The sequence below is a fragment of the Cygnus olor genome, chromosome 1, assembly GCF_009769625.2.
Source record: "Cygnus olor isolate bCygOlo1 chromosome 1, bCygOlo1.pri.v2, whole genome shotgun sequence".
NCBI lineage: Eukaryota > Metazoa > Chordata > Aves > Anseriformes > Anatidae > Cygnus > Cygnus olor.
The window spans coordinates 86,108,177-86,131,397 of record NC_049169.1 but is presented as its reverse complement, the minus strand read 5'-3'; the positions used below and the strand labels follow the sequence as shown (position 1 = coordinate 86,131,397).

The window sequence follows — 23,221 nt, the reverse complement described above, 5'->3', positions numbered from 1 at the left end:
AAATTCTCTGCTATTAGATCTTGCTGGTGTGTTTGCAGAAAAGCAGATAACAAAGCTAGCAAATAGAATCTGCTTTGGTTTGCTTCTGAAGTTGCGTTTGCCCTGTTACCAGAAAACATCAATCAGTTACTAACCGCATTCCCAGTCTGAGCTGCTGTGAGTGTTCACATGTTTAATCAGCCCTGCGTGCTTGCAGGAGGAATTGCACTCAGGTGAGAGCATGAGTCACACACAATTGTCTTGCTCACGTTAATGCCTTACTTTTCACAGAACCAGGATGTGTGAAAAACTGTTGGTGGTGGTTGGTTTTTTTTTGTTTGTTTTTTTTTTTGGTGAGCAAATAAAAAATTTGGACTGAAGAAAAGTGGACTTGATCTGAGGCTTAAGAGAATATTTTGTTCTTTGGATATCTCTTTCTCTTCCTCAGAATAGATCTTCATCTTGAAACAACATCACTTCAAGGTGTTTGGGAAACAGCAAAACAAATCAGAAGATGTTTTACCAGTGGCTTGCTGAAATAGAATAGTTACTGCAAAAATACTTTTTTTTTTTCCCTCTCCCCCAAGTGGAGTAGACTGTCTGCCTAAGAAATGTAGCCCGTCCTGGGTTATGAGCTCCTTAAGGGATCGTATTACTGAAAAAATTCATGGATTTGATTAGGTAGAGACCAAGAAGTCAGAGCCAGCTGAAAGCATCTCTCAAGGCTGGCAAAATTGTGTTATGCTGCCCTAGAGATGGAAACGGCCCTGGGGCATCCCTGGGATAGACAATGGGGGAGATAGGAGGAGTGTAACAGCAACACTGCCCTCATAGAGACTCATGGTGTTGGCTCTGGTCCTGCCTGTAGGTTTGAAGATGAATCTAAATGGGAAGGAGAAGAAGAGTGGAAAAGAGGCCTTCTTGCACCCAACATGGTCTGCCCATCCTGAGGGGCTGGGAGAGCCAGACTAAGAGGACAGGAGCAAGGTGCATGCCATCCAGGGCAGTTTGGGTACCATTACCACTGTCACACGGAAGACTTAAAAGGAGCTTCTGTTGGGACAGAAGAGTTAAAACAACACTGAGTCTTGCAAGACTCCCCAGCTCAAACTTATTGATGAAGACCAGCAGCCAAGGATAAGAGCAAGTGGAACACAGGGGAAGGAGCCAGTGGAGGATCAGACCACAGAGTGTTGATTCCTCCCAGGGCAACAGAGGAGGAGATGGCCCCTCAGCCAAGGAGCACAGCATGTAAATGTCCTGGTACCTTTGCCTGGACAGCCAGCAGAGAGCACAGCACTGGGGAAAAAATAAAAACTCCCCTTACCACCCCAGAGAGCTCAACATCACCAGCCTGGACAAACACCGGCAGTATCTTTTCCACGCTGAGGAGCTACACGCCGTAGTTGCAGGGACAAGGCTGGAGCAAGGAGGAGCCTGCTTGCTGCCTGGCCTCACAGGACTCCACACAGAGGCCGTGGTGGAGGTGCTGGGTCTGCCAGCATCGTGCCACCGCTTGCTGTGGGCTCTGCAGGGCGGTCGCTGCCAGCCTGTGCATGGGCAGCTGCGGCCTGGCAGCCCGACACAGGCACATGTGCTCCTCTGCTGCTCCCGGCCAGAGCTATCTCCTCTCATTTGGCTGCTTCACTGCGTGTCAGGCGTGCTGAAGGTCCAGAAAATACCGGGGTAATCCAGGTTCACCTGCTGGCTTCCCACCTCAGGTGGCGTCGCTCTTGGTCAGACGTCGCTGCTGTGGCTTCCATCAGCGTTCATTCTCTGTGGTCACTGCACATTGCTGCCACTCGGCTGCCTGGAGCTAGCCCGTGGGGTCGTGCCGCCTGGCAGGGCCTCCAAATGGATAGCGAAGAGCTGAGGGCGCTCTTCAGGCTGGTGCTTGTAAGCAGGAGGTAACTACAAAAAATGAAGCCCTGAATGCAGTTTTTCCAGGGCAAAGCAACCTCGGTGTTGGTGCTGGCTTCTTCCAAAAGCACCAGGTGTGTCGCTGCAGCCTTTCCAACTCGTCTGTCAGTCCTTGAGCTGGACCATATCTTCCCCTTCTGCAAGGCAGCTTTTGACTGCAGACGGCCTGATCTTATTGTAAGGATTTGTGCGAGGAGTCCTGTGGCTTAAATAGGGCCACAAAATGACTGGCTGCATTTATCCACTCTATTTCAGGATCTGATTTATGCTGTTAAAGGGCATTACATGGACATCCACCTGTCCCAGTGAGAGAAACCTGTCAGAGCCCAGGTTTCTCTCGGGATCTGGGCTGACCTTTCCACACCCTGCAGATACAGCTTTAAAGACTCCATCGGGAAAAACTCAGACGATGGCTCCAAGCAGAGGTAAACCTGCAGGTCTAACCTAGCAGTCTGGATGTCTCCCACAGATGCAGGAAGGCGGAATTGCTTCCTATTTCCCCAGGGTCTGACAAACTTGTGACTTTGATAGCACTTGGAAAGTAAAGGAAAACAGAACCAGGCCTGTGATCAGAGGCAAAGAAAGAAACAACCAGAGATGAGCTTTAGGTGTTCAAGGGTGGAGAATAATGTGGGCTGAGCAGAACCAGCTGCATCCTGCTGTAGGCTGGCATGCTCACACATGCTATTCCCTCTCCAAACTGCAGGGTGCTCGGCCCCCTGGTTTTCTCACCAGACCTCATCAGGAGAGAGATGCCCAAAGGGAGCTAGCTTGGCTGCAAAACATGGGTTGTGCTGGTGGATCTGTCCTGCTGATCCGTCCTAGCCACAAGTAGCCATGGGCTGCAAAGCAGCGAGATGGTGCATGACCCACTCCAGCAGCTCCTGTGCCAGACGTGGCTCATCTAGTCCGTGGGTAAGAGTCACAAACAGCTTTGAGGAGACAGATGTGCCTGCCCCTAGGAAAAAGGCTGCTGGCCAGCCCAGGACAAGCTTCCAGGCCACTCGCCTGCTCTCTTCAGTTTTGTGTTTCTTTAAATGAACTCAGAATTAGCTCACCAGGTTCTGCCTCTAGTGAATGCAGGAACGACAGAGACAATAGTGGCTCCATCCATTCATATCTAGTTTTGCAGGCAGGTGGCCTTATCTTTCCTTTGCTTGTTATTTCCTCTGCCTTCTCTCTCTTTCTTTTCCTTAAAAAGGTGTGTGGCCATCTCCACCTGGTGGCTTTCACCCAGACCCCTGTTCCAGCATGCTGTGGGCTCCCCATCACTGGGGCTGATGTGCTGGTGAAAGAGCATGTGTTCTCTGTCCATACCCCAGCAGAGCACCCTGAAGGCATGCCTGGGGGTGGAAGGGGACATCTGTGGCTCCTACACAAATCTGCAGGTCACAACCTTTTTTGTCTTTTGTTTTTTTTTTTTGGGGGGGGCAGGAGGAGGGGAGGCTAAGCCAAATTAGAGAAGTATGAGGTTGTTGGTGGTGATTGCTGGTTCTTTGCACTGGCCTGAGAAAAGGCCTCCTCAGACCTGCCAGGGCTATTCCTTGCAGCCATGTTCAGGACAGTCTTAGCACTTCAAAATATAGGAAATAACAACAGAAGACGGCTCTGGAGTTGGCCAGTACAGAAGGTGAGCTGCTGCACACTCTCCTAGCCCGGTCCTAGTCAAGCAGTCCTCTCTCCTTCTGGTTAGCCTCTTTCAAGGCTGTTCAGGGCTCAGGGTTGGGATTCAGGAAATTTAAAGGGCCTCCAATGTTCCTCTCTGTTGGCAAGTATGTAAAATACGGCTTCTCAGACTGTATGGGCTACTAGACTGGGTCTAGCCTTATCCCCTGGGTTTTTCACTCCATCCCTTTGTTAGGAGCGTTTTTCTTTTTTGTTCTAGGACAGTCACTGCCTCCAGAAATGTTGTTAATGTAGGTGAGACAGTGGCATGGTAAATGCTGGATGGGGAGATGTGGATGTGCTTGGAAATTGCTGGATGGGCCAGAACTGTGGACAAAGTCGGGATGCTTTGATCTAGGTGCTCAGTGGAACAACCCTCAGGGGCCATCATACAAAACAGTGCAGAGCATGGATGCACGTTGAGAGCGTTTTCCAGCAATCCCTTTGTGGGAAGGCTAAAACCATAAAATACTTCCCTGTGACTGTGATGTTGCAGCAAGGATTTGCTCTACACCACTTCCCTTTTGCAATGCGCTTTTTTTTGTCTTCACAAAAGGATTCCTTGGCAAAAGGCAGCTGCCAGCTGGCCAGATCTGGCCAAGGGGCTAATGGAAGCATTCAGCTCTACGCAGTTGCACCAGCAGAATTGTCTATTCAAGGAAAAGTCATAGTTTTGACTTTGGTTTTTCATCTGGGATTATTACTCTAGGACCATTGCCAATATGTGTTTTTTTTTTTTCTAGCTAAAAGGGAAAAAAATCCTAGCATGCTCAAGTCGTACACTATAAAAGCATCCCTCATCCTGGCTTGTACCACTGTTCCTCCTCCTCCCTTCACTCTTTTTGGTCCAAGCAGTTGCTGTCTTCTCAGTGTTACTTTCCTGCTTTCGTCACAGGAGTGTGGTGAAATGGTGACCGACCATTTCACTGTACTCTTGTTTTTACATGGTGAAGGTATTTTAACTTCTGATGGCTTTAACAACACCATCCTCCCCTCCTCTTTCCTTTTTTAAACCACCTCTAAACCTTAGGGATGGAACTGGCTGACAGGATTCCTTTAATTATCCTCCCTCCAAATGCTCATCTCTTCCACGGTGCCTTCAAGGGACACCACCATGAAAGGTGCTGTACACACAAGTGGCATGTCCAAATTGAAGCTGAGAACAAAAACAAAATGTCAAAAAATCCACCATTAAAGAAATTAATAACAAATACACCAGGCGCATTTCATACGCCCCATTAGTCAGTAGTGCTCAGATACCATGGTGATGAGCATCCTATAAATATTTCCACAGCAGCAAAACTGCCTTAAAGGGACCACACAACAGCTGATGTGCACCTGAACGGAGCGCCCTGTGGAAGTCCTGCCTGTGCTGGCTGGACCTGCGCCCCACGCCCAGGGAGGAAGCCAGCACCGTCCGTTTTCCTCTGCCCCGCCACAAGCACCGAGAGCAGTGCAGCCCTGGCATTATTCACAAAACTCTGCAACTTGACCCGAACATGTTGTTGGGCACAAGGGCAGACTGCTCTTGGCTGTTCAGGGGTCCCTCAAAGCCATGGAGCCAGATGAACACCACGTCCTTCAGCTGCAAATCCTCAGCATTGTGCAAGCTTTGCACAGCACAGCCACCACTTCTGCAGACAGCAAGTTGGAGCTGTGGCTCACGGGGAACCCAACATCTCCTTGTTTATCCTCCCAGAGGCAAATGTTTGTGGAGCAGGGTGGCACCTGATCAGGTCATTAGGCACTTGGGAACTCACAGAGCAAAAAGAAGCTGAGCAAGAGCAATGGGGATGGAGGGGAAAGAAAAACACACTCAGATGTTTAGGGTGCAGCAGCCAGCTTCCACCCACGCAAGAGGAGAGCTTTGTGTGTCCTGCCCTTGATGCAACCACCACCAGGAGTTTGTTTTCACAAACCCTACTTGTCTTGAAAGCTACAACTCACACCTCAGTACCTCGTCTGAGAAGAAAAGCATAACCCTGTTATTAATCTGTGGGCAGCATCACCTGGAGGGTGATTCTTCACACACCTGCTGCTGTTCAGAAATAGATGGAAAACTTCATATTGCGAAATAATTTTCAAAGAACAGCAGCCCCAATGGAAAATGGGGCATAAAAACAGAGAGAAATGATCCTGTGAAAAAAAAAGCTGAGCTGGCCTTGATGCTGAGGGCCCAGTTCAAGCTTGATCAGAGTGCTGTTACAAAGCAGCTAGAAACTACTTGGAGCTACATCCTTACAGATTTTCCATGTAGAAAGGCTAGGGAATAGGAAGAAAAACAAACAAAAAAGCTATTTCTTGCCTACTTCTTAGTGCACCCCTAGCACCAGGAATTGGAAAGGGGTGGGAATAGGACTTGATTGGGCTTGGGCCCCTCCTAGGACAGCTGTAGCTGGTCACTAGATGAGGCAGAGGAGGGCAATGAGGAGGGTATATATATATATATGCCTTGGTGCCTATGTTGAGGTGTTTGTTTTTTTTTTTTTTTTTTTTGGTAAAAGGATAAAGTTAGTCCCACAGGAGGATTTTGTGGGCTGGGGGGTCAAACTCTTCTGGTGCAAGTGTGGTGTTACCTGACTGGACTGTCTGTGGGATGGGTGGAGATGAAAAGATCTGCCCTGATCGAGGAACTGCTGCTCATGAGCTCTGTTGCTGCAGGCAAGTCTTCCTCCCCTCCTGTCTCCCCCACAGCACCTCGCACATTTTCTAGCCTAGTCCTGGCATAGTAGTTCCTGAGTGTGTCCCAGGTGTATTTCGTTTCCATTAATTACGCTTCCTAAATGATATCTTAAGGTCCTGGGTGAGTGGCGATGTCTAAGTGCATGAGCAGTACTGAGACGTGGTGCTGTCCCTCTGGTGCTGGGGGATGACAACACGTTACTCGCCCGTCCTATTTACGCAGAGGCTAATCAGCTCTCGCTGGAGTTTCTTTCTGATCCCTGGGCCTGTCTCGAGGGAAGCACAACACCAGGTGACAAAACATGCATATTTTTGCCTTCAGAAACTATTACGCTTTGCGACTGTCACCCGGACCTTGAGCTTTTTGGTTGCCAGGGAAACCCAGCAGGAGACGACCTGCACACAGCTGCCAACTGGTGCCAAACCAGGACTTCCAGAAATGCCCACCCCAGTCTGAGGGATTTTATCGTGAGGAATAATGCTATATATGGCCCAGAAGATATTTTCTGCTGAAATAAGACTATCTGGGAGGTTTTGCTCTTTGAGCTGGAAACACTTGTTAGGCAGTGGCAGAGAGACTTGTAGTGCTCCGATAATATCGGTGGCTGCTGATGTGACCACAACCCCATCCAGATAACGTAAGGTGGAGTCCGTGGGGGTTTCGTACAGTGTCAGCTCTAGGTTTGAAATACTCAGTCCCTCAGGAGCCGTTGGCTCAGGTCATCAGAGGCTTGAGTCGATGTGGTTCTCTCCAGATGGGATAGGTGGAGACCTCTCTGAGGCCCACCATAAAAAAAGGGTGTGCTGAGTTGTCCCAGAGGGCTGTCAGGGCCCACGTGCCTCTTTCCACAGCAAGGGGATCCCGTGCTGTTGTTCTCATCAGAAATACTTCTTTATGCTCCTTTTATATACTATGCCATGTGTCGACAGGCAGAGGTGGGATGTTGGAGAACCTGGCTCAGATTTTCTCTGTGCCAGTCAGGGCCAAGCCAGCATGGAAGATAAAAGGTGATGCTGCATTTTTAAGATGTGGTAGTACCAAAAAGCCCTGTCCTGCCTGTTTCTCCAGGCCCTGGACATGACTGGTGGTGAACTTTCAGTGATGCTCAGAGGGTGAAAAGCTGTGCAGTTTGTGGGATGCAGGCCATGGGCTTGTGCCCTGTGCTGCCACATGTGGTGGTGGTGCTTCTGATGAGGAAGAAGGGGGACATGCACGTGGTCCTGAGGAAGCCAGATGCGCGTGTTCCCCTTCTGGTGTGGCAGGATGATGCTTTAAAGACGTGAGCTGCAGCTCTTTCTCTTGACATTCAAAGAACAGGCTGACAAGCTGCTGTCAGGGAAATGCTGCCTAACTCCCTTTCCCCCAATAATTTCCCTGCAGTGAAACTGCAGTGCAGGGGAATCAAATAGTGACAGAAAACAAGGGGGGATAGATGTGTTTTTTTTTTTTCTTTTTTTTTTTTTTTTTCAAATGTGCATCTGTATTGGGAGCCATGTGCACACCAGTAAATCTCACCAGTTCAAAGAAATGTTTTTAGTGTTCACATCCAACCTTTAATGTTTCCCCCCTCTGCTTAAGAAACAACAAAGCCTTGAAGATGCTCCCAGCTTGCATAGTATTAAAAAGACAACTTGGCTGAAGTGGAAAACAGCGACTCATGTTTTCCTTTGGGTTACATGTGAAGAAAGCCACTTTGCTACTCTTTTATGTGGGGCTGTGAAAAGTCCCCTTTGCCGAGGAAAGGCGCGCAGTAAAGTGGAGGGGAGGAAGGAGGAGGCAGAAGAGGGCTAGGATTACAACACTACTTTGTGGCAAGCCGTTTGTGTCCAGAGCTGCGTTGGAATAACCTTGGTGGACGCACTACCATTGAAACCTCCTGGCAGGCTACTTGCCCCAGTCATTTTACTTACATAGTTGGCTGGAGTTCACTTGTGCTTTCTTTCCCCATCGCTACAGACTGGAGAGGATTTTCTGGGTGTGCAGAGGGCCATAATGGCTGCAGCTTCCCATCAGCTCCATTCTGCACGGCTGGTGCCTCTCCTCATCACCCAGTGCTGGGGTGGAAGTGTGCGTGCATGGCTCTGCCACTGTGTAATGCTCACGGTATCTTTCCCTCTAAGGCAAGTTTTCATGACTGACTTTTTTGATACTTTTATTCTAAAAACCCATGTTTGTCATCCTAGCTCCTGCCAGACTTCAATGGGGGTCTCAATAAGAGTTTTTAGAGGGGGATTTCCCTTTTTCTCTTAATCTGACTCTGCACATAGGAACAAATCTTTCATAGTTGTTGTCTTTCACATTAATTTCTGTGCTCCCTGAGCCTCGGTAATGCATGTATCCTTACATTGTTCATAACCCCAGAGAACTCAGCCACGTCTGGATATAAATCCCATCCCACCTTCCTTCCCCGTGCATCCTGCAGCAGACAGGGAGCCACTGTGCCATCCCTGAGCACCGCCTGTTGACCTGTCAGCAAAGTGTTGGCAGGGGCATGGTGGTTGTCCTTCACAAAACCAGCATGAAAGAAGGGGTTAAGCTAATCTGGTTCGCAGGGAAGGTCTGAGAGGAGGTTGAAGGCAGTACCTGAGCTCTGAAGATTGCTACTCACCAGTCTTCAAAGCTGGTTTTATCCAGAAAAGTTGAGTTTGGGCTGTGTAGAACAATCTGAAAGCTTGACAGATTAAACAGGGAAGGGAAGTGGGGAATTGGGGGTATGGGAAACGGTCAGTCAAGGGTACAGACGGTGTCTGTTGGACTGCCTGGAGTAGTCTGTGGCTCTGGTTTAGCAGACCTGGCAGCATTGCTGGAGAGGATGCCTCTGTCCAGGGAGGAGACACTGTGGTATCTCTCCCCAGGGCACATATAGACATGGAAAGCAGAAAGAACTGAGGAGGAAGCACTCATATCCCTCAGGTCTGCAACCATGACAGGCTGGCCAGTCCTTGGTTAACATTCAAAGCAGAGCATCTTGTTGTTAGGGTGGACACAAATTGCTTTAAGGCAAATCTCTGGGATTTCATTTTGCGTTCCAAAATGTAACAGCTGCTCAGGCGAAGTTTTGCTCAGGAGCTGGAAACCCTGCAAGGTTTTGCCCATGAGTTCTGGCTTGGGTCATTGAAGTTAATCTAAACAATTGTCTTACACCTTACTTCAAAGGGTTAGGTCTGTTTCACCTGGAGATGAATTTTGCTCCCAAATCTATAGGTCTGGATTTTCTTGCTCGTTTTTGTTGTGTTTTTCTTTTGTGGGGGGCCTTCCGTTCTCAAAAAAAAAAAAAAAAAGTATTGTGGTAGAAGGGCAGATAGCTTTCTGGACACAGGAAGCAAGGCAGAGAGACTTAAAATACACTAAACACTTTTTTTTTTTTTTTTCTAAATAAGGTACAACAAATTTGCTATCATTCAGTCCTCAGGAATTGCCTTGCACAGGGGAAGAATTGATTGCATAAATGCCAGCTGTAACTCTCTTATTTTTGGTAACAAGGCATTACTAAAGGCAAATTAATTCAGAGCCATGCTCCAATGAGACCAGTGTCCTTTTGCTGGTTTAGGAATCCTCTGTCACCTGGGTTTTGTGTTCAGTGGTGTATGTCAGGAGCCGAGCAATGGTTCAAAACACACGCCTGTTCTGCAGCAAGAAGGCATGGAAGGTGTGCCCATATAGGTTAATTATCGAGGGACACCGTCTTCAAGCGCCATCAGACTGTTTTCGAATGTAATGGTGACACCTTAGAGGATGATCTTTGAGAGATCAGAGGGAGGAAATTATTCTATTGCTTTGCACTTCTGAGTGCAGTTTGGCTACAGTCAAATTAGCTGTTTCAGCCTGCACTGTCAGTTTGCTCTCATCTCTTTCCTCTTGTTGTATTATTAATAATAAAAATTTAAAAAAATAATAAAATAAGCTAAAGATGGTGATAAAGACCCACCTGCATGGGGCAGGGCTGAAGCCAGCAATGGCCTGCAAGTAATTTTTGACAGTGACCAGTGCCTGAGTATCCTACACAGGGACGTGTCCATCCCTGTGGATGGCAGGAGCTGCCTGAAGGCATGTGGAAGGCAGGGCTGATGGATTTGAGTGAGCTCATCTGCTCTGTGCTCCCTGCCTGCCCTCCCTCCCTCTCTCTCCTTATGCAGCTGCATTTAGTAATGAAGCTGGCAGCATTAGAAAGTCACCAGAAGTAGCCCAGCTGCCTCCGTCAGTTCACAGGGAGAACGACTTTGTAGCTGCTCTCAGTCAGTCCATTAATTGCACATAATAAGGCATTTAGTGACAGAAGGATGGCTGATGAGCCTTAGCTGAAATAACAAGGGCCTGCCAAGAGCTGTACTGGCTTTGTCGGGGAGGAGTGTGGAGGGTCCTAGCACTGAAGTGCAGATCCGCGTGTCGATGAGAGCAGTGGGAACCTGCTGGTCCCTGACTTGCACGGCACCTCCATGGCCCAGCACAGAGCAAAGAAACAACACCTCAGTCTCTCGAGGCCCATAGCTGGGGCACCTGCAGGTTGTTAAAGCCTGGGCTGTTGCCTTGCAGCCGCCCGAGCAGCTGGCGCATCCCTCACCTGCAAGGTCTGTGCTAGCAGTTGGCAGGTGGTGGTTCTTTGTCTGCGTGAGCGCTTGGGAGTGTCAACATTTCTCCAGGCTAGTTTACTGTTCTTAGCTATGGTTATTTTCTTTTAAACGTTTCAGTCCTGAGCAGCACTGCTTCTTCTAGAGCAAGCCCCAGCTTGGAGGAAAGCGCAGACCTTCTGTGCCACACTATCCAACAGCAGCTCCTGCCTTTGCTTGGCTCTTCTCCCCTCCCGTGTCCCCCGGAGAGTGCAGGTTCAGCAGGGAGGAGCAGGGCAGCTTGCTTTGCTTGTGTACCTTGCTTGTGTAAGTAAGGCTGGAGCAAAGGAAGAGGGCAGGGGCTATGAACGTGCAGCAGGGCTGAGGTCCTGAGCAGCACCCTACCCACTGCTTTTGGGTTTGCTCTGCTTGCCTGTGCCTGGCAGCAGGAGCTGGAAAACTCTCCCTCTCTTTTTCCCTGAAGGCTCCAGCCTCCTTCTTCCACTCACATAGTCTGGACAGCATTGTTCTTTTAGGATTTGTGAGGTTTCGCCTTAAGCTTTTCAAAGCCTGGCGACTTGTGGCAAACACCACCTATACGGCTGAGAAGCTCTGTCGCTTCTGAGCCTTCCTTTCCTGCAGGGAAGTGTGTCTACAAAGCACCTAGCAGCTCAAGTCCTGGGTAGATCTTAGCAGATCTCTGTTGGGATGGAGGGAATGTATGCACAGAAAAGTGCAACTTCAGCTGGCAAATAATTTTGGTTTCTTCAAAAAAAAAAAAAAAAAGGAGGGGGATGGGGGAATGTTGCAATTAATTTGGTAGTTGGGTTTTTTGGAAGTTTGATCACTAGCCAACAAAATGTCCCTTTTAGAGCGTGACCCTGAGTGGGAGCGGGGATGCTGGAGGCAGTACATGTGACCAGTGTAAAAAAACCCTGGCCTAAGTCTGACACAGATGTGGACCAGGCTTCTCTGGCTGTGTCATCACTCAGTTGTTGGCAATTTTGGGTGGAGACCCCTGTTAGGAGGGTCAGAGACTTCAGCTTGGGCAGTGGCAGTCCTGCTGGGTGCCTGGGCGCCTGTACTTGGGTAGCTGAGCCTTGTTCTCATACTGTGCCCTTCAAAGCTATCTCAGAGCCTGTATTTTCTTTCAAACAATGCATTCCTGAGGCTTTTCCAGAGCTGCTTGCGGAGGAATGTTTGCTGGGTTTGGTGGTACCAAACCATGTCGGCTTTCCCACCTCTGCTGGATAAAGCAGACGTCTCCCCAAAAAGCTGAGTGAAGCTCTCCACCTCAGAGCGCTGACCGTGCTCCTCCCCAAAGGGTGACCAGGCATGGCCATGAACCACAGCCACATGGGCACAGTTACAAATAAAAAAAGCAGCATCCTGTCTTGGAAACCACTCGGAAAGGGGTCTGCCACTCCTCCCTGCCAGCAGCACAGGCAGCTGAGCAAATAGCTGCCCAAAGGCACGCACGATAACCTCCTGGCTCTCCTCCTCCGCTCCACCTCCTGTGCCATGCCCGGGAGGTGCAGGATGTGAGCGCTGCACCCCAGGCTGCTGCAGCTGTGCACAGCATCCCTGCCCCAATGTGCTGGGACGGCGTGCTCTCACCTGCTGCCCTGTGCTGCTGTAAAACCTGAGCTGAAAAGGTAAAGCCTGGCCAGGACAATGCTAAATGAGCTGGAAATTGAGATCCTCATGTCTCTGTCTGGAGCACAGAGCTTCCTGGCACGAGGCTGCTCGCGGTCAGACAGGTCCATTGAGGAGAGCCAGCTCGCGGATGTGAAACCCCTCCAGGGAACGGCGATGATCTAGCAAGTGGCCCTTACCTGCTGATCCATGCTGGACCTCTGCCCCTCACCACGCTGGATCCAGCTGAGCTGCTGGAAAGGAGGCAGAAGGCAACGCCGAGGGGCTGACGGGTCTGGCCTCAGCCACGGGGCATGAAGGGGCACGTGGGCCTCTGGGACCTGGTGGCAATCTAGCACCGGTGACATCAAGCCACTCATCTGGGCAGGTCCAGCGGTGCCCCCTGTTAAGGTGAAGCCAGACACTGCTGGCTGGGGCCTTCCTCTCTCTTGCTTGTAACTCTGCCAGGCTCAGAGCATTGCTGCTGAGTATTGCCATGCCAAACGTCTGCCCCAGGCTAGCTTTTTTTCTTGTTCCTTTAAACAGAAGCTTCAGCTAAAATGGTTCAGTTGTTCCTCAGAGTGAGGGAAAATATGTTAATAAAAAGTCTTGCTATGCTTGAGAAACACAAGCGTCTCCAGCCCCGGTGGGGAACTCTGCTGCCAGCCCTGCACCTACCTCCAACGCAGAGTCGTGAGGCGATGCCCAGCCAGCCGCCCCTGCTGCACACACTGCATGCCTCTCATGTTTTGGGTACTGTGAGATGCTGGCTTTCCTTTAGAGGAGTATGGGGCTGTCTGAGCATATCGAGTGCTAGATAACAAAACTCATTACCTAGGCATTTTGTATAACAAAAACCAGCAGATCTGTCTCAGTCTCCCCTTTCTCTCCCTGCTCTATTCTACAGGTCTGCAGTGAAAATCGAATAATTAATATCTGATGTGAACCCAGACACTGTAAACATGAGCTTGAGAGAACAGCCCATGAAGAGACTATTGACCCTTTCTTCGAGGAGCCTGCTGGCCAGTGCACAGAAGATGAGGGAAACAGCCTTGCTTTCTGAATAGCAAGGTTAAAACGATGCTATACATGTGTTTATCAGTCAGGGCCATCCAGCCCAGGTACTAAATCAGGTAGGAAACCCGAAAAGAAAAGCATGGTAATGAACCAAAGTCTTCCTTCCCTCTTCAGTGTCAGTTGCTGTTCCTCTGGTCGGTAAGAGGAATTCTAGCTATTCGTTCCTGGCTGCCGGACCTTAGCTCCTGGGCTGTTGTCTTTTATTTGTTTTTGGTTGCCTGGCTCCTCGGAGTGACCTATCCCTTCCTCTGTGTTTCAGTACTCTGCTGTACAGACAATGCTCTGCCCTCTGCCACCAAAAATGACAGCAGCACTCCTCTGTATGTCTGTGGTAAGGCTGCCTACCAGCTCCTTTCTTGTCAGGTTGCCCCTCATCTTCACCTGTGTGCGCTAATCCTGAGCTCTGCAGGCTTAACTGTTAATTTTTCACTAGCATGTGTCTTCTGTGAAGTCTAGATAGATGAGATCTACTGTCCTGCCTTTGTCTAGAAAAGTATTTCACCAAAGCAGTATTGGGTGCAGAACACAACGTACCTGCTGTAAAGCCCAGCTTGTGTCTGAATTTCATTTACCTTTGCCTTCCATGTAGGCCTTCACTTAACATGAGGTGTGCAAGGCCTTCGTGTTTACATGCTGCCTGCATGCATGTGTGCCTATCACATGCTGTCCTCCTGTCATCTAGCGCTGTAGCTCCTTCTCCCCTGCTTGCTAGGTCCCTGATGAAGCCCTGCTGCCAGCCCCCTGTTTCTGTCTTGTTTTGTTCAGCTCTCTGAATGCTGATGTGGATCCTGCCTGCCCAGCCCCTCCATGCACCTGAGCGTGGCAGCCCTTCAATCCCACCTGGGAGCTGGGAAGGTCCACTTCCAAGCCCTTGTTCCTGTCTCCCCCTCCTTTTGTGCACCCCATGTTCCTCCTCACTGAGAACTCAGCCTGGCATTTCCTTCCTTTGAGAAGTCATCTCTCAGTTTTCTTTTTGATTAACAACAAAGAATATGCGTGCTTTGCAGTCTGCTGGAAAGGTGTGGGGTTTTCTCCCCGTTTAGCACTGAGATCACTTGCTCCTTTCTACACCCTGTTCCTCCAGACGTCTTTTCAGTGTTGTCACAGCTGTAGAGGCAGTGAGATGGGATGGATTTGTCTTGCTCACTAGCATCAAAGGTGTGTATGACTCGCTTACTCATTATTCCCAGAGCGTATGTCCCAGAATTGCATTATCGCTCCCTTGCCACAGCTTTATGCTGTTCGTTCCTATTGAACAACCAGTCTGAGAAGGATTTTGGAGGTTGTGACAGAGGCTCTGCTTTCCAGATACAGCACCCTCGGAGGTCTGCCTGGCATTCCTTATTCCAGGAACAACTTTTTGCAGTAAAATGGCGTTTGTTTAAACAGGCTTTGCTCGCTGAGCAGTAGTGTGCTTTGTGTGGTCGCCCTGTGCTCCTCATTATTCATCACTTTGAGTCTTTTTGTCGTTTATGCACTGCACCAGCCCTGAGATTTGCATTTGCTTCTCTTGTGATGAAAATGCTGAAAAGTGTCAGGTCTCAAGCAGCTCCCTGAAGAACCTGCTAGAAATACTGACGTTTGAAGATGATTCACCACTGGCAATTACTGGCTGAGAACTGTCAGCCAGTGCTTAATCTGGTTAACGTGTGGTTTATTGATATTATGTAGTGCTAATTTTTTAATCAGGATCTTGTACGGTCTGGTGTCAAATGCCTTACAACAGTCCTCCCTGAAGCTGACTTAGAGTCAGCCTTAAAGTCAAGTTGTAGGTGTGACAACTGCCGAGTAGATGTGTCAGAGAGGGCCCACAAAACTAACAGAGCCACTTGTTAAATATATTCCTGTCCTCTGATATGCCATCATCATCTTAGACCCACCATGAAACTCTCAGGAACTTTATTCCCAGCTTGCTGGACCTGTTGCTACCTCAGTGTATGCTGCCATACCCCTTAGCACAGAAGAAGCTCCCTTGCATTTGGACTGATGCTTTCCTTCCTGCAGCTCTCCTCCACACGGTGTTAGGATGCGACTGTCTTCAGCCAGGGAGTGTACCTGATACTTGATCCTGGGCAGGCCCCACGGAGAACTGGACACATGGCAGATTGTCCTCAACATCCTCCATCTCCAAAGGTAGTTGAACGTGTAACCAGCTCTCTAATACCCCTACTGCTGCTGGTGCATGCAAGCATGAACCTGGGCTCTGGAGAGCACTCAGTGCTATCAGGAGGCGTTTGCTCATCCCCAGACCAAACCTCAGGCTGCAGCCTGATGCACCCAACCAACTATCTCTTCTCTGAGAAGATCAGCAACACCACGCGCTTCCCTGGCCCAGAATGGGACTAGGTGAGAGCTTGCTTTGGGGGGCTCCTGGGGTGCAGATGGGCTCCTGGCTACTGGCTGTGGGACAGGTGATGCTCTGGGGTCTGTGCCCTCTTCTCTGCATCGCCATCAGCCTCACTGCAACTACACAACTTACTCAGCATAAGTCAGCTGGTAATCACATCCAGTGATAAATAGTAAGAGACAGGAGTTCGTCACAAACAAATGAGCCTCAACTAACCTCATTTCCTTTTTTTGACAGAATAACAAGCTTAGAGGATAAATTCTCCCCTGCCAGAATTTTTCTCCGCTGCCAGCCACCTCAGCAATTAGCAAAGCCCCATCCTTCCTCATTGCGAACTTCCAGGCTGCTTGAGGCAGAGGTGGGTTCAGACCACCCTGCCCGAGTTTTGGATTCAGTCCCACAAGCTTTTTTCCCTGCGGCCTGGTGTAGACATTCCCTATCCTCCCACTGTATTCTCTGGAGATGCTCGAGATGCATCCAGATGCCCCTCCTGGCTGGTCAGCACCCCACTGGGCTCCCACACTATGCATCAGTTTCTCTTGTACCTGTTGCTGGGCTGGCTGGGCAAACTCAACCCAAAGCGTGAAATCTCTTGGATGTCTTTCCAGGCACGGTAAGATAAGGTGTGGATGCTGAGCTGCGTGGCCGTGCTTGGGAGGGGACTGCCTGACCCTCGCTTGGGGCAGGCTGCAGCAAAGGAGGAGGCCAGGCATGTGTGCCCCTTGTGTGGGTGGCAATGAGCTGCTGTCTTCCTTGTGGCACCTCAGTGATGCTTCTGCAAGGATGCTCCATCCACAGCTGTGGCCCCAGCTTTTGGCCACGTCTCCTTCCAAGGAAGCAGCCCAAAGTCCTTCCAACCCTCCCTAGGAGCAGTGTCTTCTGAGGGCCTCCCAAACAGCCAGGGCTGCCTGGGCAGGCTTAAGGCCAAAAAAGCTGGTGAGAATTGAGCCCAGCTCACTGATGACACAAGGAGCTCTGCACCCTCAGTCAGGGTTTTGTGCTTGATGTCCAGACCGAAGCAGAGCAGCAGCCAAGGTGGGTTTTGGCAGGGCAGAGGTAGGCAGTTTGCACTACAGGTTCACGTTTCCATTCCTGGGAGCAGACTGAAGCAAGAACAAGCACAGGAAAGTCCCTTGTAGCCAGCTAAAACTGCAAAATGCTGTCTCAGCAGGGGAAGCTGCTTGTGTTCCAATGAGAAGCCTGGGAGAGCTCTGAGGCAACACAGGGACAGGACAGCATGGAGCTTGTGTCCATCCAAAACCCTACAGCAGACCTGGCACCTGCCAAGCCATCAGGCCCAGCTGGTAAGTCAGCAGGAAGGAGGCTTTTTCTTCTGAAACCTTCCAGGGTATCCGAAGCAACTGCTCCTGGGGATCCTGGCAGTTCTCATAAGTAAATTAGCAAGAAACAATGTGCCTCAGGATCTTCATTACCCCCCAACCTAAAAACACCCAAACCCTAAAGTCCCTTTACACAGTATGTTTGCTCAAACTGGAGCAGCTCCTTTTAGGTGAAAGCACTATATAAGAGGACATGTTTCAATAATTTTAAAGTACTTTTCTTCACTCGGTGTTGCATAGTGTTCTCCCTGATCACAGCGGCGTGCAGCGTTAAATTGATCCCTTTCCCAATTTCTTCCAATTGGTTAAGGGCTCAGAGAGTGAAATAACAGCACTTGAGACGGAGCAAAACTCTGCTGGCGTTAGGTTTTGTTACAAAGCCGGATTTGCCCAGGGCCTGTTCTGAGGCTTTGTTAGGGTGCGCAGCCTGGGCCTCAGTCCAAGTGGTGCTGGCAGGCCCCAAATCCTCCCTGCCCTACAAAGGCGTGCATTTCTGAGGAATCACTTGCCATGAAGTAGTCCCTGCGTGCAAAGAAAATCGCTTGCCGTTTTGATGTAGGCTGACCGACTGCCTGCTTTGGGACTTGCACGGTCTGTCTGTCTTTTTTCCAGAAGTGCTGAACATGTATAATTCCCACTGACTCCTTTGTGGGCAAGCCGTGGCTTTGACAGGTTTGTTCTACAGTTTGGGGGATTTTTATCACATCTAATGACATCTGAAAAAAATGGCAGAATAAAATACAGCTCAGCCTTGCCCCTGCCTGCAGATTAGCATTTTCACTGCGATCCCGACATGCTGGCTGAGCGGTGTCAGTGTCTTTCCTGGCAAGAAACAACCGATTGAGTGCAGCTCTGATGCAGGACCGGATCAATCTGCCCCCGTAGTTTGTGGTCGCTCTGAAGTTTTGGACTTGTCCTGAATACAGAATTCAAAACAAAGCCTGAGAGACTGAAAACCTGCGTGGACTGAGAACAAGGCTTGCGTTGAGCCCTGCTGAGCGATAAGGCAGCTCCCCCTGGCTCTGAGAAGTGAACTTTCCTCACCCAGTGGTGGGCAGGTGTGACAGGAGGATGCTGCCTTGTGAAAAGGCTCAGTCCTGCAGGTCTGGGTTCAGGGAGGCTCTCACAAAGCACTGCATGGGCTTTATCCCGCAGTTTACCAGTGGGAGGGGAGGCAAATCAACAGCTTGCTCAAGAAAATGTTGCAGTTCAGCATGTTGGTTATCGAATGTGTAAGGAAAAGATGTCAGGTCCACTGCTTGGTTGTGGGTATCAGCACTTTGCATATCTCAGCACAGATTCTGGTTCCACAGGCACAATCTGGTTTTCCTAAAGCTTCTTCCTGCTGTGTGTTTGCCTCAGGCTTAGATGGCTCACCAGGGCTTTGGATTGCAAAAATCAGATCGGATGCTCCTATCTTTGTTTTCAACAACAGGGACAAACTTTGCCCTTCGCAGTGTCTGCAGGGCAGCAAGTAATGAATGTTTATGGGAATATGGGTTATCTCTGATACTAACCTGCCTGACCTTGCTGGGGAGAATCCCTTCTGCCCTTGCTCGACAGGAGGGAGCCTCCATCTCTGCTGCTGTGAGTCACCTGCCTTCAAGGCCTTCCATGTAAGAGGGCATGGGAAGGTGGTGCAGGTGGGGGTGGCTCTTCCCTGCCTGCCTGCTCTCAGATGTGCTCCTTGTCTTGCTCAAATGAATGCTGCCCCTCTCCCAGCTCCTGCCATGCTGTCCCTTCTCCAGCAAAGACCCTCTTTTCACCCCTGCAAGCAGGGATCTCGAGGCTTCTGGGCACGGGCTCTTCTCCTTGGGTCTGAGGGACTGGTGACGGCCCAGCTTCTGCCTCCGTATTTACTGGGTGTGCCAAGAGCTGTTCCTGCAGGAGGAGCAGGAAAAGCCACAGGTGATGGGCATGGGAAGGATCAAAGCACTTGCTGGGAAAAGAGGAATCCAGGGGGTACTTCCTATTCATCTCCCAAGGCAGGGCTGCTAACCCAACACCTTTGCTATCTCTTTCTCTTCCATCTTCTGTGCTGATCGATACCTTTATGTTCACAGGAGTGGTCCTTCAAAGTACCTCCACATCTTCAGAGTCACTCGGGAGATTCCCACGGATGGAGAGGGGACTGCACCTGAAGCCTGGTTTCTTGTTCTGAGCTGCTCAAGGTCTCCCTGCTGGCAGAGAAGGTAGGGACTGGTTTCACAGACTGCATGTGGTCAATTAAATCCCGGGATGCAGTGGGAAATGTAGGATTCCCTTCACGTGCATTGCTTTCCCTGCCCACCTCCACAGGATAACGTCACACTGCACCAGTAGCTCTGGCAAGATCCGTGACAGTGGGCAACAGAGCTGGTGACCTCTCCCAAGAAGTCTCATCCACTGGGCTATCACAAAGAAGTTAATCAGATAATCAGAGCTGACACATGAACAAAATATTACCCTCCAAAAATCCTTCTCTTGTCATCTTCCTGCATATCTCAGTGCTGCCTGTGCATGGCAGCCTGTGTGGCTGAGTACACTTCTGGTGTGGTTCGTCCTCCTCTATTCTTCTTGTTTAGCCTTTCCTTATTGAATCTGATTGACTCTGAGGCCATTGATTATAAATAAGATCTTGGGGGTAGGTCTGATGGGTTTTGCTCAGTTTTTTTACACAGCAGGTTTTGAGTTCTGGTTGGGAGCCATTGAGCACTGCTGTTATATTAAATGATGGTCAGTGATAGGAATGCAGTGGCCACTTAATACCCCAAATTACTCCTTGTAAGTGGGCAGGGTCTGGCTTTTGTCCAAATCTCCATGCTCCTGGCAGAATGATTCATTGCCTTGCTCTGGCAAATGTATTTTCATCTGTTAGTTTAAATCTGACTTCTAGTATTCTGTGTATTTCTTACAGCTGAGGAATTTCCTGCCCTTTATCTGCCTGTTTTCTTCCAATCTAGGCTAAAATCAATACACTTAAATAAATAAAACCACTGGGCTTGTGAGTACCTCCTGCTGTGTCAGTGGCAGAAGTTAAACTGAGTGACCAAAGATTAGTTAAGCCATTTTCTTCTCCTTTAAGTAAACTTACTGTTGTTGAGGCACACCAGACTTGCCTGGGAGATGGCATTTCTCTGCTTGACTACGACAGGGACAGTTTGCCAGGCAGCAGATCTGAGGCAGTGGCAGCTGCCTCTGTGGAGCAGGGTCCCTGTGCCACCCCTAGCCCTTAGGGTTTGGTTTGGGCAAGGCTTTCTGGTGCAGATGCCTTCCCCTGCTTACATGACCGGGACCACTGCTCTGGGATGACTTTGGCAGTGGCACAGACAGGGCTGGAAGTGGTGTCTGAGAGATGGACAGCCTGAATCTTGTTAGAGTTCTCCCATTCCTCTGACCTCTACCTCCCCCAGCTCAAGGCATTTAGTAACCTACATGAAATCACTCTCAGAGGAAGGAGTTGCTATAGTTTTTTCTGGGAGTAGAACAAACTGAGTTTCTCAATTCCGGTTACTTGGAAAAAGGGAAGACTTTTTGTGCCAACTTTCTCTTCCCTTAACAGGATGCTGAAATTGAGCTGTTCGGCAGGACATCCCCATCATGGAGCTCAAGAGGATGGAGGCCATGAGGGCAGTCTCAGCCTTAAAGCACTTCCCAGGTGCTGCTTTTGCTTCTGCTCTTCCCTGGTAGGCATGCTTCTCAGGTCTGCTTCTTCTGAGAGGGTTATACAGTGCACGGCAGAGGCTGCTTCCCACGGCTGCTGTCTGTGCTGCAGTGCAGGAAGAGGGCAGGAGCATCCTCTGAGAGGATTTGTGCATAGCCCTTTCTTCTGGGGTTGGGAAAATGGTGAGGGTGGTGTGACCTTGAGGTCTTCTACTGCCTCCCACATGCCAGGAGTTACCTCCCCCCGCATTGCACTCATTTTGAGAAGGCAAGAAATGAGGGAGCTTAGTCTTGTGAGGGAAGAGCTGTTCCGTGACAACATATCCCCCTTTCCCTCCCTTGTTGCCCAGCCGGCTCTGGTTGCAATCCCTTCAGCAGGATCAAGTGGGATGTGTTACAAGCCAGTGGTTCAGTACCGTCAGGGGAATGAAAGCACAACGCCTTGCCTCTCTCTTCTTGCCAATAACTGCAGGGTCCCAGAGATGGAAGTGACACGGTGCAGGAGCAAGAAGGAAGCCACATGGCAGTTGTGGTCTTGCAGCTACATGCCTGGAGTTGACCGTGATCTCCAGAGCTGCTATCCCGCTGAGTTGGGGTGCCCTTAGCTGCCCAGGGTGCTGACAGCACTGTGTAGGCAGTCCTGTTGTTTTTGGCAGGCCTGTTCCGGGAGCTCCCCTGAAGGTGAGTAAGGATATCGCGAGCTGTGCCCCGAGCTGGGGATGCAGCCGAGTGGAAAGGAAACCGGCTCTGTTTACACACAGATACCTGTGCAGCCAGCAGCGTTAGCGAGAGAAAACAGAAGAGGACATGACAGTTACATTGGGTTTTCATTAAATATTAAATGGACTGAAGTTTTTCTGGAGTGTGCCCGGGCTGCTGTCTGTCTGGCAGCAAGGAGAAGCCAAGTGGGTGAACCTGGGTCCAGAGGTGCAACACTGCCTGCTCAGGAGCCGCGGCACCAGGGACCTTCCACGAGCTGTCCCATCACTGCTTTGGCCAGAAGAGAAGAGTTAACCCTCATAAGCATCTCAGAGGGAGAGGGAGGAGGGAGAGAGCTGATTAATCCAACCAGAGTCTGGCTGGCCCTGATTGCAGGAAGCAGGCACCTCCCTGCTTGCTGCTCGTGCACCCCTTTCTGCCAGCTTTAGCCCAGAGGACATCCTCCACCCACCTCTGGCCACACAGATGCTGGTGGGATGGCAGGGTGAGGGCAGGAGCTGCTTCCTCCATAAGCTTAGCGAGGCAGTGAGAGGAATCTTCAAACGGGGCTGGAGTTAATAAGTTAAAATACAGAGCCTTAATCCCCCGCCGCTAAATCGGAATGTAATTCAGCTTATAACCGCGGCCCAATCCATGTGAATTACAATCACTTTAAATACAGCTGGGGCCAGCCTGGGTTTAACATCCTCCCGAGACATCCTGGAAGCAGAAAGTGGGGCAAGCAGTGCAGTGGGTGCCCCTGCCACCCAACGGAGCCACGGCACGGCAGGCAGGGATCCCGCTGCCTCTCCGAGACCCCTGGGGACAGGCACCCCTAGGTGAAACCCTGGGTAAGGGCAGGAGGATGCGAGTGTGCCTCGGGTGCAAGCTTATCTGCCAGGGAAAGGGGGGTGGAGGCTGCTGGCAAACCCACGGTGCTTTTATCTTTAATTTAGGATGTTTATCTCAAGAGATTCTTCGAGCTTTAAAACAAACGTAAGGAGATCTGTGTGTGTCTGGTGGCATCTGGCCTCTGAAAGCAGGCGCGCACGGTCCTGGTGGCAAGGCTGGTGATGAGGGCTCTGCCTCTGCCTCCTTCCTCCCAGTTTAACCCATGTCAGGACGAACCTTGCTCTCCTTCTGCCTGCCCCAAGGAACCAGTAGAGCAAAGGGCTCTTCTCCCAGCTTCAACCACCAGCGGGCACCTGCAAGTGGTCCCAGGGGTGCCCAGGAAGATCTCTTACTGCAGCTAGCTGTCACTGTTACATTATTCAGTCCCGGCTTTCGCAGCTTTATTGCTCAGCCCCAGTGGGGAAGGAACAAATGCTCATTGTCTCCTCATGCCACCCCAGACTGGGAAAGCGGAGGTCTGGGAGCCTTCATGGGAGTAGCTGAGGTCTTCTGCCACCACTGAGCCACAAACCTTCCTGGGAAGCCTTGGGCAGTGTCAAATGCTCCACAGAAATTGAGGGTCTTGCTGGCTGCTTTTCCAAGTGTTGAGCTGGAAAGTCCCTGTGGGAACGAAGCTTTACTTTTGTGGGCTGCTAGGCGTAGACAGAGTTCAAGGAGTCCGAGTTACTAGATTGGTGGGGAGAGGTCAGAAAATAAGATCCTATTCCCAGACCTGTGCCTATTCTTGGACATTGTTAGGAAGATGCTGACAGTTATTTCATGTCACTCTATTTTT

General features: G+C 50.1%; 1 long non-coding RNA gene across 1 annotated transcript in view; it reads left to right on the top strand.

Annotated features, from left to right (window-relative positions):
• LOC121074690 overlaps window positions 1-23,221 on the top strand; it is a 58,321-nt gene that overhangs the window by 15,256 nt on the left and 19,844 nt on the right. The window contains exons 5-7 of the long non-coding RNA XR_005822490.1: window positions 428-2,324; window positions 13,337-13,562; window positions 19,257-19,385. This is a non-coding gene — a long non-coding RNA (uncharacterized LOC121074690). The remainder of the gene's footprint in view (window positions 1-427; window positions 2,325-13,336; window positions 13,563-19,256; window positions 19,386-23,221) is intronic.